General features: G+C 53.4%; 1 protein-coding gene across 3 annotated transcripts in view; it reads left to right on the top strand.

Moving 5' to 3' along the window:
- The first annotated feature begins 688 nt into the window (after window positions 1–688).
- Window positions 689–19,490, top strand: part of EPHX1 (epoxide hydrolase 1) — a 44,148-nt gene continuing 25,346 nt past the window's right edge. Inside the window, exon 1 of one of the 3 annotated variants that reach the window (XM_046680057.1) lies at window positions 689–826. The gene's annotated coding sequence lies outside the window, so the exon portion shown is untranslated. The other 2 variants (XM_046680058.1, XM_046680059.1) reach the window with 2 other exon arrangements.

The raw sequence follows: 19,490 nt of genomic DNA, 5'->3' as shown, positions 1-19,490 counted from the left end.
TCTGTTTGAAAGATCTGAGGGGTGGGGGGGCTCTCCCCGGCCGCTAGTTGTGAAGGAGCGCGGAGATGCCACAGACTGCAGGGGCCGCAGAGGGCTTCCCTGGAGGGTGCAGCGTTAAAGGGCAGGAGGCCTCCCCGCTGGCTGCAGGGACAGTAACTGGAGCACTAAGGATGAAGGTCTGGGATTCACGTAGAAGTCACAGAGCCCCAGCACCCACTGGCCTGGGCCCTGAGCCCCTTCTGAACCCCAGCGGATTTACTAAAAAGCTACTCTCCGGGTGCTGGCAGCGCTGTAGTTCTCAGTCCTCATCATGATGACCTCTCTGAGTAGGTCCTACTTTCATCCAGGCTAGTGCTGCTGACTCTTTGTGTTGAAAGACAAATTTGTTTTTAAATTTCCCCATCCATCCGGGACCAATACATGTGGAAAATACAGTAACAGTGAATTGCTAGAAAGATGAAATACAGAAGACGTGCAAGCTTGGGTTTATTGTTTCTAGCTTCAGCTGACAACGTCCCTGTATCAGGTTGCTGTAAGGGTTCCTAGACTCCTGGGCTCCGTCTCTGTGCTCAGTCCGCGGACCGCACTTCGAGCAGCACTCCTCCAAAGCAGAGGCGGAGCCTTAGCGGGGCGAAGGGGCTTTGCCAGGCGCTCAGGTAACCGCGGCGGGGCGGGACTGAACCTGGACGGCCCGGGACCGCCCCGCTCGGAGCCTGGGCGGAGTCAGCGCCGGCGGCGATAGACGAGCTGGGCGGGAGTGTGCAGCCGGCAGCCGGAGGGACCGCGCCTGCCGCCGCCGGAGCCGGGAGCCGGGGAGCCGCCGATCGTAAGCGCCCGGGCGGCGGGGAGCGCGCTCCCAGGACGCCGAGGCGGATCGGGATCGCGGGCTGGGGCGCGGCGGCCGCGGCTGGGGGGCGTGCAGGGCAGCCGGGCGACCTGCAGACAGGCTCACGCTTCTGGGGCGCCCCACAGCTCCATCTCCACCCGAGGGACTGCGGATTCGGACCCCCATCGGGGCGCAGCGGGGGTCCCGGGAGGCTCTCCGGGAGCACACTGCTGCCAGGGCTGCGTCTCGTTCCCGCAGTGAATGCACTTGGCCCGGAGTCGTAAGACCCATCTCAGGGCTTTAGGATGAAGTGGGCTTTCCTGCCATCTCTGTCCGCTGCCCCCGTTTTTCCCTCTCTCGGCCCCTTGCCCTTCTCTCCTGCCTTCTCCGCTCGGCGCACAGAAGAGGAAACCGGGCCTGGGGTTAATAGCTCACCGTGTGGGAGAAGCCGAGGAGTGTGATCAGGCCGAGGAAAAGCGCGGCGGGGACCCGAGCGTCAGGCAGCCGCCCTCCCTGGCAGGGGCGGATTCACCGGGAGGCGGTGGAACAGAAGCTTCTGGCCCCTCGCTTGCCCTGGCTCTTCTGAAGCCTTCCTGGTGGGTGTTGGGGGGGTGATGGTGGTGGAGTGGCTCTAGCAATGTTATAATCCTGATTTCGACTTATTTTTCTTAAAGCTGCGTGTCCCTCTCCCCCCCATCCCCCGCCATAAGCTTCAGGCTCCACAGAGCCTGCGTCTGCACCTGGCTCCTAGATGGGCAGACATCGCCCTCCCTTCCCTGACGCCCCTCTCTGCCCTGGCAGCTCCGTGAGGGCTCTGCCCGTGGGGGAGGGCCGCGAGGTAGGGGGACCGTGCATTTGGTCCCTCAGCGCCCAGCACAGCGCCTTGGCCTGGATTTAGGAGCTGTCGTGGGAAATTGTTGAGGACGGTGGGAATTGTGCCTGTTTCCTTCTGCGCCACTCCACTCGGCAGCCTCCCCTGAATTCAGCACAACTGAAAATAAACATTTGCAGGAAGCCACGGTGCTCCAGAAAGTAGCATTGTCCTCTGGGGCTGGGCTTGCTTCTTTGAAGGAGTCGGGCTTCGGGGTCCCCTGGGGAACTTTCACCAGCCCCACCGGGTCTGACTTAGCGCCAGGCTCTGGGAGTGTTCAGCAGTTTTTCTTTCTCAAATTTCTGCACCGGGGAGGGCCATGTGAAGAAGTGTGGGTCGTGCCCTCTGTGGGAGCATGCCCTTCTGGGGGTTGCAGTTTTGTTATTATAAACAAAATAAACTTGTAAAATATAAAGTCTGTTAGAAGATGTGTGCCACGGAGAAAAGTAAAGCATAGAAGAGGGAAAGGGAGTGTCAGGTGACAGACGAAGGCCACACTGAGAGGTGACATTTGAATAATCCTGAGCAGTAAGGGAGGGGCAGGCTGCTGTCTGGGCTGACAGTCCCCCAGGCTGCGGGAAGAGCAGGTGCAGAGGCCCTGTGGCAGACGCATGACTGGCCTGGATGAGCTTTATGTCTGTTTGCTGAGTGTGGACCATGCTGCCAGCAGCGTCCTTTGGTGTGAGCGACCTACTAGATAAACTGAACTGGCCCAGCCTGGGAGCGAGAGGACTCCAAACTTTCTGCTGCCTGCCCAGTTCCAGGAAAGGGAAGACTTCCATCAAAAATAACTGCTTAGCAAGGCAGCCAGGGTGAACCTCAGGGACCATCTGCTCCAACCCACATGCTCTGTGCATGCTCCCACCTGCCTCCCAGCTGGGCCTTCAGCACTCTGGCTGGGACCAGGATGTCCGTGGCAAGTGACCAATGAGGGCTTTTTGGGCAGAGGGACCTTTAGAGAAAGGAGGAGGTGGAGTGCCGCCCCCACTCTCCTCCTGTGGTGTCCTGGTTCATGTCTGCTTCTAAATGCGGCAGCAAGCAGAGCTCCCAGGAAGCCCTGGGTCACCAGTGCACAGCCCCTCCAGTCCATGTTAGAGCCCAGCATGTCCCAGGCCCGGGCCCCCAGTGCACAGGGCCCCTCCAATCCATGTCAGAGCCCAGCGTGCCCCAGGCCCAGTGAGTGCCCGCCTGGCACCTTAACTTCCCTTCCAGCATGTGAAGAGGGGGTCTGCCCAGACTCCATTTCTCCATTCTTGAGCTGAGATACTCAAAGACATGGAACACAGCTGGGCTTACAAAATCCGGGAGGGCCGAGGGTGGGCTGGTCCCTGGGCTGGAGGGGGATGGAGAGAGCGGGCCTGTGGGGACTTGAGGGGCGTCTAGGGTCTGCTCAAAACTCACCTCGGATAGGGCCCTAGATCCCATCACTGGTGACTCAGTCCTTTGGGAGGTGTACAATGATGTGGAAAGGTTCATGTCCCAGTTCTGCTGTGAATGTGTCCCCTCCCTGGACCCGATCCGTAAAATGAGCTTGGGCTCTCCAATCCGCAAGAGCCCTCGCAGCTCTGACGTGGGCTGTTCTGTGGTCGAGAAGCCCAAAGGGAACATGTGGGTGGAGAGCGGTCGGTTTTGACGGGGCCTGGGTGGGCCCTGCAGCTTCTGCGGGGTGCGCTGAGGGCAGCTTCTGGGGGAATGAGGGCCCTGGCCCAGGGCGTGGGGAGCAGGGCCTCAGACAGGTAAGGGCAGAAGAGTCACTGCCCAGCCTTGCTGGCCTCTTGGGGTCCCCTGTGGGGTGCCTGGGGGTGCTTCTTGGCCTAAGCCGGGCGGTTTAGGAGTCTCCAGGGGGCCGTGTGGGGAAGGTGGGCAGAGAGAAGGCCCCCAACAGTTCCTCCAAGAGGGAGCAAAGCTCTGCCAAGGCTCCAGCTGCTCCCTGCCCGGAGGAGGGAGGCGTGGCCGGCACTCCAGAAAGAGCGCCTTTGACCAAGGAAACAACCGTGCAATCCTCCCCTGGGTTATAAAATTAAACACGCAGTTGTCCAAAGCAAGTTCAAACCAGAACGGCCTCTTCTGCCATCAAAGTTGACTTGCCTTGCCAGGAAAGGTCATAGTTCATCCTTTCTCACCAGAGAGCAGCTGTTTTCACTCTCTGAAGGCTAGCCTAGAGCCGCCCTCCCAGTGGGCTCGAAGACCTGGAGTGGAGTCTTCATGCCCGCAGGACCCCACTGTCTCTCTTTCCTTCTGTGGCCTGGCTGGTGCCCACTGTTCTCATAAGGAGCCAATTTAGTGCACGGTCCAGCCACTGCAAAGCCACACCTGTGAGGCTCTATGAGGCCTAAGCAAAAGTGCTTGCATTAGGGAAAAAAATATTCTTCTCTCTGAGGAATTCAAAGACTTTCCAGAAGATTCTGTAGCTAACCCACAACCGGGGACGACAGGCCTGGTCCTGAGTCAGGATCGAAGGAGTTTTTGCTTCCTTTAGTGTTTAGGAAGATTGATAAACAGACTGAATTAAAATGTCTCCTTGGCACTTACTGGCTGGGTTAACTCGAGCAAACCACTTAGCCTCTCTGAGCTGCTGCTACTGCTTCTTCTTTTTTGGTGAGGAAGATTGGCCCTGAGCTAACATCTATGCCCATCTTCTTCTATTTTGAATGTGGGACGCCAACACCGCATGGCTTGATGAGCGGTATGTAGGTCCACACCTCGGATTGGAACCCTGGGCTGCTGAAGTGGAGCATGTGAGCTTGACCGCTATGCCACTGGGCCAGCCCTTGAGCTCATTTTTAAATCTCTTTAAAACAGAAACAACTACCCTTTCCTTCTCAGGGTTATTGTAGTACCTGAGAGGATGTCTTTAAGAGTCTTCCCACCCTCCTGTCACAGCCCCAGCTTCTCTGGGCTTCCTCACGGAGCTCGTGGTGTCCAGACACACGCCCACGCCCTGGGAGGGTTCCGTGCATCCTCACCCTAGGCCCACCCGGCTGGCTCCGGCCGGCTGTAGCCTGCGCCATGAGCCTGAGAGGCTGCGGTCGGCCCAGGTGCCCCTGTGCAGCAGGGAGCCACACAGTGCTCCTCAGAGAGGCCAGGCAGAGGCCCTCCCCGCTTCCTGAGGGCCCCCCCTCAGGTTGCCCCCGACGCTCTGCCTGGGACTTGGCTTGCCCTGTGGGATGAGCCACCTTTGCTGCACGGTGTGGTGACTCTCCAGTTGTATTCCGACTCAGGCCTTTTAGAAAGTAGGAGAGGGGCCAGCCCGGTGGCGTGGGGGTTAGGTTTGCACACTCCACCTTGGCGGCCCGGGGTTTGCAGGTTCGGATCCCAGATGTAGACATGTGCACCGCTCATCAAGCCAGGCTGTGGCGGCATCCCACATACAAAACAGGAAGATGGGCACTGATGTGAGCTCAGGGCCAGTCTTCCTCACACACACAAAGTAGGAGAAATCCTTTGGTCCCAGTGTCAAGCCCCATGATGGGCCCTGCAGAGACAAGGGCAGTTCAGAGAAGCCTCACTCTCTCACCAACTCAATGGGGGAAAATGGATGTTCTTTCCTGGTTTGTTGCCTGCGGCAGGACCTGTGTGCTGCAGCAAGTTGTCCCTGGGAGGTGGCAGGCGGGCACAGGTGGTGGCAGGCGCCCCTCCCTCAGGACCTGGGGAGACTGTTGAGATGGGGCAGGCTACCTTCAGAGTCGCTCTCAGGGCCTTTGATTGAACTCCAACGGTATTTTTTAGCCTTTTGTGACTTTCTGTTCATTTTTGCAACCTAGACATTGCCACAAGCAAACTCACTCCCACCAAGACACCAACAACCCGGGACGTTCCTCAGAACTCTGACCCACGTTGTTAGGGCTGCCTTGCACAGCACACGGGCCACTGCCACTGTGTTCCAGACGGTAAAGCCTGCTCAGGTTACCCGGCGGTGGCCAGCTAACAGTGCTATCCTCTTACACGCTCCTGAGGAAGCTTCCAGATGGGGAGGGAGCACATGAGTGAGGAGCAGCAGACTTGGCAGGGGAGGGAGGGCCGAGTGTGGCTGTGGTGGGAAGGAAATCGAATCCCTGTGTTAAGTGGCCCATTCCTTTGTCCCCTGAAATAGGAGTGGTCTACACACGAATGGAAAATGCCGAGTGCTGGAATTCCACAGAAGGGAGTGCTTTGTCCTCAGAGGCAGTGAACTGTGCTCCACTTGAGTTTCTTCTCTGGTGACTCAGCACCCAGGGAGAACTCATCGGCTCTTACTGAATTGGCAGAACGTATGGTGGACCAGGACCTCCTCTGAAACTCCCCAGGCCTGAGCGCGAGCCCCCTGCGGGGTGGAGAGCGTGGTCCCACTTTGAGTTCTGGAACTCAGAGCCTGCATGGAAGGTTGTGGGAACGAGCTTGTAGTGGGCCCCAGCTCAGGGGCATTTAAAATCCGTGGAGGTCGTCAGCCCCTCTCTAAAGGTGCTCAGGGCTGGCCAGCCCCCCAACGTGGGCCTCCCCCTCACCCATGCAGATGCTGCACGGCAGGTCCTGTGGGCCCCTGGCTCAAGGCCATTCCTGCCCACACTTTCTGCTTTCCAGCCCTGCTGGCCTTCCGTGTCATGTTCCCCACTGGAGCCCTCTGCACCTCCTCCTCCGAGGAGCCCTCCTTAACTCCCTGTCTCGCTCAGGCAGCACTTCCTTAGGGAAGATCGCTCAGCTCCGGGCTCGGCCCCCTGCTGCCCGCTTGTGTGCTCAGGATTCACACAAAAAACGCCGCTGCCTGTGACAGCCGCTCTGTGTGCAGCCCCTTCATCCCAGCTACCTCGTACCTCCTCCCCGCTGACTGAGGCCCGGAGAAGTAGAGTCCCTGGCCTGAGGTCACGTGGCTGGCACGTGGCAGGGCCCGGATTCAGAGCAGGCATTCAGGCGGGCTGGCTCCCGACTCCCTGAAGATGGGGTGGGGCTGGAGCCCAGTGGGAGGGGACAGGTGGGCAGCTCAGAGCACATAGGCCTTGAAGGCCACGCTAACCAGTGTTGCTGTGTCCCCAGGGCAGCAGGAAGCTCTCGAAGGGTTTTAACAGGGGGCATGACATGGTCAGCCTGGCATTTTCAAGAGACCACATCTTGAGGGGGTAAGCAGGTGTGGGGACTGGCGGGGGCTTGGCTGTCATCCGGGGAGAGCTCAGCACCGTGGGCGGGGTGTGGTCCGGGAGAGGGATGCGAGATGATCCCTGGAGGTGGAGCTGCCAGAATGTGCCGGATCGGATGTGGGTGAAATGAACAACGGGGTTTCAAGGACGTCGCCCCAGTTTTTGACTTGGCATTCGGAAGGTGGGTAGTGCCAGCCACAGTGGGAGGGAACCCCAGAAGAAGACGACATCTCAGGGGACAAGTGAAGTTTCAGATGCCCCGGAGGAGGTTTCGAGATTTTCAGGAACAGTCAGGTTGCAGGTGGGTGTCGGGTCTGGAGCTCGGAGGAGGTCTGGGTTAGAGACACGACGTGTCTGTCATCTGATCAGAGGTGGCCACTAGAGCCACGTTTGCAGAAAGGATGGCCCAGTTCTCTGGCAGCTACTTTCTCTGACAGCCCAGCTGGTTTCACTTCCCCGTTTCACATTTCTGCCAGCTCCCCGGCCCTCAGATGCCCATGGGTTTCTGGATTAACCTCGTCCTAGGGCCTTATGGCCACTAGAAAGTCACGCAGCAGTTGTCCCAGCTGAGGCGGCTTGTTCCTGCAGCTCTGGTGTTGTGAGGGCATCTGACTCACTGTTGAAGTGGAATCACATGGTCTGGCACCCTTATGGGTTTTCAGATTTTTAAAAATGTATAATTATTTTGTTTTTGAGCAAACAGTATATGCATTTGGTAAAAAATGATTTTTTTTCAAGGTGCAAATGCTTATTCAGTGGAAGCATATTCCCTCCTTCCAGGCGGTCGCTGTTGCCAGTATCTGGGTGAACTCCCAGCACCAGTCTTTTCTTTCTTTCTTTTTTTTTTTGGTGAGAAAGATTGGCCCTGAGCTAACACCTGCTGTCAATCTTCCTCTTTTTGCTTGAGGAAGGTTGTTGCTGAGCTAACATCTGTGCTAATCTTCCTCTGTTTTATTGGGATGCAGCCACAGTGTGGCCTGATGAGTGGTGCCATGTCTGCACCTGGGATCTGAACCTGTGAACCCTGGGCTGCCAAGGCCGAGAGCCTGAACTTAATCACTACACCACCAGACCAGGCCCCCAGCACCAGTCTTCAACACAGACACATGTGACCCTTGGTCTACACAAAAAGCACCTGATAATTCTACACACTTTTCTGCAGCCCGTCTTCTCACTTAACTGTATATCACAGAGATCTCTCTAGATCAGCATATGGATTTACCTCTTTTTTTTCACCTTCTATGTAGTATCCACTGTATGAATATGTCACAGCTTACTTCATCAGTTCTTAGTTGATGAATGTTCAGATTGCTTCCAATCTTCTACTTTTAACAACAACAAAAAAAAGCTGCTGTGGCTGTTCTTGTCCATAGGACATTTTACAGAAATGTAAGTTCAGTATTTGGGGAGGTAAATTCATGGAACTCAAATTGCTGGGTCGAAGGCCATCTGTAGTTTACATTTTGACGGTTATTATAAAATTGCTTTCCATCCAGTTTTTTATTTAAATAAGTGGTCTGAATACTTGGAGCCCAGTGGGACAGCCTTTTCTGCCTGCAAGAGCGATGGCGCCATCCTTGACAATGTCCTTGAGGGGCCACACGCTGCACTGTACCTGCCCTTGAGAACATTCCTTTTATGTGATTGGGACAGCAGGAAAATGTTTATCCTATAAATGTCTCAGAGGTGGAGCATTCCGACAGCACAGAAAGTTCCGAAGACTGAGCATTTGTCCTTGAGAGTCTGTCCACTGGGGGACTTGACATATTTTCTTTTCCCCCTGACTTCCTCAATTAGTTAGGATTGCATTATGCTTTATATAATACAAAACTCAAACTAACAGTGGCTTAAACAATATAGAAGTGTATTTCCCTGTCATACAGAGGAATTTGGGGAGTCAGTAGTCCAGGGCTGGGCTGGTGGCTCATGGTGAATCCAAGCTTTTTTCATCTTTCTCCATCATCATTCTAGCACTGACTTCCATCCTCAAGATCACTTTATGGTCCAAAATGGCTCCCTGAGTCCAGCCATCATGTCTGTGTCCCAGGAAGCCTGAAGAGAAAGGGGAAGGACAAAAGGTTCATGCTTCACAGCTAAGTCAGGGCTCCTTACATCGTCTTCCACATGCGTGCAGGGCCCATATACTCTACGTACGTTGTACACGGGGCAACCGTAGAGGATGCCATTCACATCGCCAACATTGTGGATTTGCATTTTTATTTACAAGCACTTTTCTAGCAGATGGCAATGAGGTGTGTTTTTCTGACAGTATTTTGAGGAATGGGTGTCTTTTCCTAATTCACGCAAAGGCACTGCCTGGGCCACAGATGGCTCTGCCTCAAATACACTTAACAACTCTTTGTCAGCACTGAACCACTCTGTCCTTCTGAGCTGCAAGGGGGACCAAGAAATGGAGTGTTTAGCTTGGCTTCTCCAACTAAAATAAAAATTCCATTGCCAAGAAAGAAGGGGAAAACATAGCTGGCACTCTGCCCCGCTCTCTCCATCTGATGGCGTGTTTGCTGGAGCGACCAGCTCTCTAAAGGAGTCGGGCTGGAGCATTGGGTATTGATTAACCTCCTGTCCGATCACCTGTTTATCACGCAAGCACGAAATGCTCGCATCCCCAAGCGTATTTCCTCACCTCGCTCCTCTCCGCGTGTAATTTACAGCGGGGTCGTCCGAATTGCAAACACGATTTGTAAGTCAAAATTCCTGGGTCGGCTTCATTGTGATGAAATAATTTATCAAAGAGATAAGATAGGGACTCCTTTCAGCTAACACAGAAAGAAATGAAATGACTGCACTTCAACATTCGTGATCGTCAGCTCTTCCACTGAACGTGGACGTCGATTCTTGTGTTTCCTCGCCTACGCCATGCACTTTTTTACTTCCATGCCTTTGTACATCCTCTCTTTTCTCCCTGGATTTGTCCCCATGCCACTGTTATTTTCTGCCTGGTAAACTCCTATTCATCCTTAAAAACCCTGCTCAGTGACCCCTTCTCTGTGAAACCTTTGAGGCAGACTTAACAACTCCTACTTTTGCACACTTCTCTTCCATCTGTGTACATATATTATTGTATCTGGCACTAGAAGGGTGTTGTTTATTCATCTGTTTGTCCATCCTACGAGAGCAGGAACTCCTGCAGGTACAGGGCTGTCTGTGTCTTATTCCCTGTGCCTGCAAAGCACGTGACTCATAGTCACATGCAGCGTCTGCTGAACCACCGTCTGGTCCAAAAGCAAATTTATACTTGCTTTTCCAAGACACGAATCCAAATCTCTTATTTACTCCAAAAACAAATGACTTCTTGATACTTTCCAGACCAAATTCAAATTACAGAAAAAGAGTTCACTTGAGTTTTTACTATCAATCTTAAAATGAATCCTAAGTTTTAGCACTTGTATTTTTGCCCCAAGCATAACAGAAACACTGCATTTGTTTAAATTATTAGATTGATGTTCCTTTTAACAGTCCCAGAGAACAAAGCACCTACCCTGTTTGACCTCCTATATTTAAAACTGTCCTTTGTGAGTCAGACCCAAGAAAACTAATAAATTGCTCCACTTGCGTCATTTTTCACTTTCAAATAGTTTACATTTAGTCAACCTTTTTTTGTGTGTGTGTGTGAGGAAGGTTGTTGCTGAGCTAACATCAGTGCCCATCTTCCTCTATTTTATGTGGGACGTCACCACAGTGTGGCTGGACGAGCGGTGCTACGTCCGCACCTGGGATCCGGACCTGCGAACCCCGGGCCACCGAAGCAGAGGCATATGAACTTAACCAGCACACCCCAACCCCATCCCCTCCCTTCAGTCAATCTTTTAAGGATAAAGGTCATCATATTACTCAACTAATTTATTCAACTTGAACTCACTCTTGATTTTTTTTCAAGTTTCAAAAACGTGTGCCCAGAACTTGACCTCCCTCTAGAATTGGGGGAATTACGCTGTATATAATCTCGTTTCTTATCAGAGCAGTCAGTCGTAGAGTCTCAGGTTTCCCTGTAAGCATAGCCTCTTATAACTAAATGACCATTGTCCTCCAGTTATTGTGTTTAAAAAACAAAATCAGGCTTTGCAACAAAAACTACATTTTCCTCCCTGGGCAAACTAATCTTTTTCTTAGGAAGGGTAGCACGGCTCTGAGACAAAGTGCTCTCATTCAGACAGCCTTCCCCTCCCCACCCAACTCTCCCAGGAGAGTATTTTGTCACTAGTTTGGAAAAGCGCATTCCAAAACAACAGCCTAATCGGATAATCTTTCTGGGACTTCTGGGGTAGATCCCTCGAGCTCTAATTCCAGGTGCTAGCAGGACAAAGCTGGCCCTCTCGTTTTGTGTTGTGTCACTTCTGAATTTTTCATAGTGACTCCTAAGCGGTGATGTTTTGAAGAGGTGAGAATATTTTCTACGCCAGCAGGAGCCGACCACACAGAAGAGATAAATGGAGCTGTCTTTGGAAATATGAAGGCTTAGCAAAGGGAAGTCAACCCCTAATTTGGAAATGTAATTTCTCGGGACGAATAACAAAGAGGAGCTGACACAACCCCAAGGACCTGTTTTGCAAAACACTGATAGCCAAAGATGTACCTCGCCTTGTGCTTGCCTTCATCCTCCCAAGTCATGTCCTTGGTGAGGCACCCGGGAAGGACAGCAGATGCCCTTGGACCACAGGGGCTGCTTCCAGCCTGTTTGTGCACGTAGGCTGTGGCTGGGCCCTGGGGCGTGGGCTAAAAATCTAATAGGGACAGGGATTCCTCCGGGTTCTCTTCCAGTACAGAGATTCCGTGCAGTAATAGGGGATTTAAGCGAAGGGAAAGGAACAGACTTTGGTGGAGCACATGCTTTGAGCTGGCCAACCCTCACAAACAGCCTGCAGGGTCGGCATTATTCTCCCTGTTTCACAGCTGAGGCCACAGGCGCTCAGAGTGGTTTGGCACCCTGCCCAGAGCCCCTCAACTGGTAAATGGTGGAGCCAGGATTTGAACTACTGGAACAGGGAAGCAAGCTAGAAGCTCCCTTTTTTTTTTTTTTTTTTTAAAGATTTTATTTCTTCCTTTTTCTCCCCAAAGCCCCCCGGTACATAGTTGTATATTCTTCTGTGTGGGTCCTTCTAGTTGTGGCATGTGGGACGCTGCCTCAGCGTGGTCTGATGAGCAGTGCCATGTCCGCGCCCAGGACCCGAACCAACGAAACACTGGGCCGCCTGCAGCGGAGTGCATGAACTTAACCACTCGGCCACGGGGCCAGCCCCTAGAAGCTCCCTTCTTGTAAACTCCGAGATGTTCCAGCTCCTACAGTCAGAGGTAGTCAGAGCTGCTGTCTGCGGGTCCCGTGGAATGGGAGTCCTCCAGGGAAGCCAGCCTGTCTCCTCAAATGCTGACAGCCCCGTGGGCCACCACATTTCCCCAAACTCACTGAGTATATGCATTGTACTCCGTGTTTGGTGGAACTGGGAGGCAACACGCTCCCAGGGCGCCCGCTGCCGAGGTCTGCCCGCGTCCAGAACTCAGGCTACGTGGCTGACTTCTGAATCAGCAGGCCTCCCTGAGTCGAGAAGCAGAGCCCAGGCGGGTTGTCACAGTTGAGGGGCAGCATCGGGCTAGGAGAGGGCCTGTGACGTGGCCACCCCGGGCTCACGATAGAGCACCTCCCTCGCAGGGACTGCTCAGTGCACCCCTGAACTGTGTCACTGCACCTGCCCAAGGCCTGCTCCCCAGGTCTCTCCTTTCTGGGGTACGTACAGACCAATCCCTTTTTGCACGTTGTAATCACTGGGGAGCTCTGAAAAATATGAGTGCTTGGGCCCAGCTCCCACCACCAACGGCAAACACCATTCTCACGTATCTCCTTAGAGTTTTGCTCGTCTTTGTCCTTTACTAAACAGCATCGTGTGATATGTGCTCTTCTGGGGCTGGCCTCTTTGGCTCAGCGCTGGCTGTGGGATTCGTCCTCGTCGCTGTGCGTGGTTGCAGACGCTTCCTTTTCGTTGGATGGTGCTCCATCGTGTGAATGGACCACAATCTATGCACGGGCTTTTGGGTTGTTTCTGGTTTGGGGCCTTGGCAAAAAGTGCTGCCAGGAATGTTCTACTTTGTGACTTTTGGTAAACATGTGGACACATTTGGGTTGAATCTATGCCCAGAAGTGAACTGCTGAGTCATAGAGTTTGCAGTGTCCCATTCTAGTAGATTCTGTCAAATAGTTTTCCAGCTCAATCTTATGAAAGTCTCCTGTTACATTTGGATTTAACTAGCTTCTCCCTGGGACCATTAGCTCGGCTCCAGTGTTAATGGTACCCCCGACATACCTCCTACCTTAAAGGTTAACGTCTTACTTGAGTCCAGTGGCAGGACGGCGGCCCACCAGCCTCCCAGCTTCCGGAGTGTGGTTCCATGGACACTGAGCGCCTCCGGATGCAGAGCGCTGTGCTGGGCAGCCGGGGAGACAGAAGAAATGGAAGATTGCATTCGAGCCAGAGGAGGGGCAAGGAGGGGAAAGGGACGGTGACTCGGAAGCCACAGCAGCCTTCGCCAGCTTCTTGCAGAGCTCTCCAAAGTCCCCTTGCCTCAGCCATCGCACCACGTGCTGGGCAGCAAGCAGCCATCTGTGGGCTGGTGGAGGCCGCGACAGAACGGGAAGACGCTCAGGCCCCAGCTGGCCAACAACCCCTGGCGACCTTGAGCAGAATCATTTGCCCTCGCTGAGCCTCAGCCCCTTGTGTCGTGATGGGCTCGGCTATGACAGTATTCAGTTCTGTGGTTTATCAGCCACCTTTATAAAGAAGACCTGGTGGGATTTAGGGCTGAGAAGGACCTAATCTCTATCTGTGAGAAGCACACAGTTTCATCGTACGGAAAAATCCTCCCCAGGGAGCAAAGCCCAGGAGCAGAGGAGCTCTGGGGCCGGGTGCGGGCGCGGGCCGGGCATCCGGCTGCTACGTTAGAATCCTGCCTCCCCACCTGCTGGCTGTTCCATCTTGCACAGCTTCCTCAATCTCAGTCTTCTCATCTGTCGAATGGGACTGTTGTGGGCAGTGAATGAGTTGAATGATACCAAGAGCTCAGAGCAGTGTCCGAGGAGGCCCTCCCTGTCGTTGCTCGTTCCCCTCAGGCCCTGAGCCCCCAGGGGGAGAAGGCGTGGGGACAGGAGTTGAGGGGAGGGTGAGAGCACCCACCGCTCCGGGCCAGAGGAGAGACTCGGCTGGCTCCCAAAGAGGAAGAGCAGGGACTTGACAGGGGAGATGGAGGGTATCCTAGGATTTGGAGAAGCTGCCTAGGGTGGCTTCAGGCTCCAGAGCCGGGCTGCCTCGTGTGTCTGGCTAAGAGTGTAGACTGTAGCTTGCAGGCGGTACGAAGAACAGGTTATGGAATTTCTCTGGTACCCCTCCCAGGAACAGAGAGCTGGTAACACGTGAGAGGTGGCCTGCTGAGGCTTTCCCAGGCCTGGCTGGGCCCCGGTGCCCCTGGAGCTGCCGCGCTTGCTGCAGGTCTCTGGTGGGATCTCGGACACCATGAATGCAGGGCATTGGGTCCACCTTCCCCAGAGGGTCTTAACCAGGAGGGCAGCTCGGGTACCCGGCTTTCTGCATAGGATCACCCCACCAGTCTGCGGGCAGGGGGCTCAGGGGGCTCCACTCCCCTGTCACCTCCGAGACGGCGTTTTCTCTCTGCCTTTCCTCTCGGTCCTTTGGAAGGGCCACAGCCCCTCTCACCTTGGGCCCAAGTGTTCATTCAACAGCTGTTGGTGGGATCCCTGCACCTGTCACAGCTGGGCTGGGTGTTCACTAGGGTGCCTTGGAAAGCAAGATGCACAACCCAGGGCGGCCCAGTGGTGTAGTGGTTAAGTTCATGTGCTCTGCTTTGGCGGCCCGGGATTCGCAGGTTTGGATCCTGGACATGGACCTACACACTGCTCATCAGGCCATGGTGTGGTGGCATCCCACATACAAAATAGAGGAAGATTGGCATAGATGTTAGCTCAGCAACAATCTTCCTCAAGCAAAAAGAGGAAGATTGGCAACAGATGTTAGCTCAGGGCCACTCTTCCTCACCAAAAAAGAAAAAGATAGCCCAGCCTTCTCAGAATTTATAATCCAGTGCAGAGCAGGGGTTCTCAAGGTGTGGTCCCCAGACCAGCAACAGCAACAGCACCTGGGAACTTGTTAGAAATGCAAATTCTCCAGCCTCACGCCAGACTGCTTGAATCAGAAACTCCATTTGACTAGCTCCCCAGGTGACTCCAACCCATCCTAAAGATGAACCACTGATCGACAGTTGGGCTCTCAGCTGAGGGCAGTTTTCCCTGCAGGGAACATTTGGCCACGGCTGGGACATGTTTGGTTGTCACACTGCAGGAGAGAGGTGCTACTGGCATCTAGTGGGTGGAGGCCAAGGATGCTGCTTAACGCCCCATGGTACACAGGACAGCCGTCACAGCAAAGCATCAGCGGGGCCAAAACGTCCAGTGTGCCGCGGTTGAGAAAGCTGCCTAGAGCTGCCCTGTAGAGGGCGGGGAGGGCACCCATTCTTCACGCCCGTTAGCCCAGATGTGTCACTCCCTGGCCACATGACCTGGGGCGAGTTGATTCCCACACCCCGGCCTCAGTTTCCCCAGCTATGAAGAGAAGGAGTTGGACTCAAGGCTGCTGAAGTCCTTTCCAGCTTGATGTTCAGTGGTTCCGACCCAGTGACAGGTTGGCCCCATGGAGGTGGGGCCGATGCAGCCCTTCTCTTGCTCCTCCCTGCCACCTGGCCAAGAGAGAGGCCCTGGAGAGGGGGACTCTGTCATCTGCCTGGTGCCACACCCGCCCCAACCCCAGCCGCTGCTGCCAGAGTGCAGCTGGCCTTGGGTTTCCTGGCACACAGTCCACCTCCCTATTGAGGCAACATCTGCTCCCGTGGCCCAACCCCAAGGAGCCAGCCCTGGGAGGAAAGGGAGCTGCCAGCTGGCTCCACACCGCTGCCTGCTGCCTCCAGGGGGTTGGGCGGGCAGAGTGATACCCTCCCTCCTGAGCCTCCAGCCTCGGTTTCCCCATACTCTAAGGAGAGCAGGCGCCCTGGCGAGGGAAGTCCAGAGGCCTGAGGGCAGCTGCAGCACCTGGACCCCCTGGCCTGCTGGGGCCTGCCCTTCTTTGGCCTGCCAGCCCCCTGGGCAGCTCAGTTCTCACGCCCAGGCCAGGAGACTGGTATGGAGCCGAATGGCCAACTCCCTGGCCCACCACCTCCTCCCCCGTTGAACCACAGCTCCTCTAGGCCAGGAAGGGGAGGGTCTTGTTCCTCATTATTTCATTTTTTTGGAAAAGATGTGCAAGCTTAGGAGACAGACTGGGGCGGGTGGTCGCGGCCCCCATGAGCCGTGGTTCACTGTGCTCTGGAGGTCCCAGAGAGCAGGTATGAAGACTTGAGGCTGAAAACAGGTGTGGAGGGGAGGCGAGCTAGGGGAGGGGGCTGTGACACGCCCAGCGACAGGTGGAGAATGAATGCTTTGGCTACAAAGTCTAATCCTCACAATTGCAGTGTGACTGGGGGAAGCCCTTGCCTGCTCTGATTCTTGCCTCAAATAGGTGAAAAGGAAAGTCAAGTTCAATGAATTCTGCCTCCTGAGTGGATGGATTTGCATGTACCCTGGTTTAGCACATCCCTGAAGAGCCACCTGCAGACAGTCAGTGCCTGTCGCAGCAGGCTAACCTTGAACACCTTACCTCTTATGCAATTAAGACCCATTGTTAGATAAAGGGAGGGAACTAGGTGAGAGATCAACACACTTCGCTAAAGCCTGCTTTGTAATCTGAGATCAGTGGCTGCTCACCATCCTTGAACCAGGTACTGATATTCTTATCTTAATTAGGGTACGCATCAAAGGGCTTTATAATTTCTCTTTGAATCTGTTACTTTGCCCTGGGCGTGCCAGCATGGGCTGTCGCAATACGCCTTGTCCTGATTCTGTGGGTTTAGATGGGACCCTTGGACACTGATCATTTCAACACACCGTCCCCGGGCCAGCCTGGCTCATTTTGCTGCTTGAAGTCCAGGAGAGATAACCACACTGCACACACATCAGATCTGCTGAGTCGGAATGACCCAGCGATTGTTAAAAGGCAGTGGGGATGGGGGGGACCTGCAGCGGGCCCCTTGGGTGTCGCTGTGTGCAGACCAGGATATAAAGTTGGGCATTTAGATCCAAGGGAGGTGACAGCGGTGCTCACGGCCTCTCTGTGCTGGAGTCACGGAAGGAGGGCGCTTTGTAAAGCTCTGGTGGGAGGTTGAAGGGGTTCTCGTTCTTTGTTGTTTATTACGATTGCAGCTCCCTGACAACATTGTGCAAAAATGTGTCTTATTTACTTCCACTGTGTACACTGATTGCACAAATATTGGCAGAATACAGTGCTGCGCCAGGCAGTATGCTGGGCACTGAGGTCAAGGCAATGACCAGGACAGACACAGACCTTGCCCTCCCGAGCTCCAGACTATTGTATGTGACCGCTTGCCAGGTGAACTTCATCCACCTGCTTCTGCTGCTGGGGGCAGCTCTGCTCTCTGCTTCTGCCTCCTCCCACACGCTCCCCACGTACCCTCCAGACCTGCTGTCCCTTGCCTTGTTTTAGTTATAGGACTGCTGGTTCCAGCCACCTACCTGATCAGCAGACACAGAGAGGGCCAGGCACTGTTGGTGCTTGGGGTTGGAAGATGGAAGCCAGGGCCTGTCTTCAGGCTGGGGATAGAGCCCATGCCCTCACCCCACGTGCCACATCTCGGCTGGGATAGCAGGGGCCTGCTCCCTAGCACAGCTTAGGCTATCAGTACACGTGGAGAGAATGAGACCTTGAACGACTTCAGATTTCACAACCCAAAGCGGGAGATGGAGGTTCAAGGTTGGACAGGCAGGGTGTGGTTCCCAGGAAGAATGCTGCAGTGGATTCTAAGTGCGCCAGTGACCTGAGAGATCGGCCACGAAAGCTGTCACAGGAGTCTAAGCGTGGGTGACGAGGGCTCTGGGTCAGAAGAGGGGGTTGAATCTGAGCGGCATCAGTGATATCAACCTGAAGTGAGTTCGCTCACCCGTTGTGCAGCAAGCCAGTCTCTGATACCGGGTGTAGGGGAAGAAAGTGGGAATCTTAATGCACAGCGCTGAGCAAGGAGAACAGGTTGCTAACAGTGTCATCCCGAACTCCCCAAAAAGCTTCAAGCAAGGGTTTTTGTTTGGCGTTTAAGGTAGGGCAGGGGGAGCATGTGGCCTTGGGGGCTGAAGAGTCCTCTGCACAGGCGTGACCATCTGTTCTACGTGTTGCACATGGTGGATTTTCAGTCTTTGACGTCTAAAGTTTACAGTCAGTCGTTTTAGCTTCTCAATGTTCCTGCAAGATGATTAGAGTCAGGCGGGGCTGTCACAAGCTCCTCTCTTATCAGCGGTCCTCCTGCTGTTCTGCAAGGCGAGCTCAGAAACTTTGGTTACTTTGTTTCTCATGTTAACCCTGTGAGTACAAGGCACAGTTTCACCCTAATCCCGGGAAATTCTAACTCCTTTATCCTTGGTTTCAATCTCTCTTGATCATTCCTCATTCTTGAGGGGTTTGGGGTGACGACAGATCTAGCTACTTCCTGCTGAATTGGGGCATAGGTTGTTTCATCTCACTGAACCAGTTTTTAATAAGGCAGTGATGCAGGTGGGCTCCCAAAGTTAGGCCTGTATCATGTAAGTAAGTAACCAGGTATTTAATAAGAAGTATTTTTAGAGAAAAAAAAAAAAAACAAGGTTAATGGTTGAGTAAAATATAAACCAGTTCCTGACCCCAGGGGGCAGCGAATCAAGAAGATTCAAGTCAGGGTCAAAAGCATCTCTTGCAGTTTGAATGTCTCTGATGGTGTCATCAGCTTCTCACGTATCTTTCTGAGTGGCTTACACAGCAGCCGGCATGAATCTTTCTTAAGTTTATATCAAGATGTTCAGCGTTAGTTTGCAGGGCTTCAGGAAAAAGGGCAGGTTTAGTTTTCAAATTCTGAATGAAAATTATGGAAAACATTAGTTTGGAGATTTGTTATCTCAGATATTTCAGGAGACTAGAAGAAGTTAGAATCTAGTGCAGTTTACAGGTAGAAAATAAACCTCAGAGACAATTGACAGAACTAAAATACAACATCCACAAATGTGTATTATAGTTTTTATTGAAACATAATTTTTCTCTCTAGAATTACCCTCATTTTTATCAAAGATAGCCAAATTAAGACCCACTGGTTTACAAAATAAGTCTAGTTTCGGTAAATGTGGCCCAATCATTTACATAAGTACAGCAAGAATAGCAATTGATCTTTTAATTAGTTCCTGCTTTGCCAGAAGATTTTATAAAGAATCTCAGATTGAACTTTAAAGGCCTCTCAAGGCCAGGAAAGTTAGACCAAGAACTTGTCATCAGACTTTGCCTGTAATACCTACAGATTTGAGTGAGTTCCTCTCTTCGTGAGGTCCCCCAAAATATCCTGGGGTTCTTTGCGCCTGTCAGAGGGAGTGACATTTTTTACTCAACCATACCAGGTTACTGGGAACCCTGTGAGCAGGTACCTGGCCAATATTTTTAAGTGGCTTTATTCCAGAAAGTCAATGTTTAGTCCTCAAAAGCTGTCTTGTCATATTCGAGCCTGTATGTTACTCTCAAATGTGACATTCCAGTCAAAGCCTTGG

The sequence above is a fragment of the Equus quagga genome, chromosome 12 (assembly GCF_021613505.1).
Source record: "Equus quagga isolate Etosha38 chromosome 12, UCLA_HA_Equagga_1.0, whole genome shotgun sequence".
Taxonomy (NCBI): Eukaryota; Metazoa; Chordata; class Mammalia; order Perissodactyla; family Equidae; genus Equus; species Equus quagga.
This window is presented reverse-complemented; position numbering and strand designations above follow the sequence as displayed.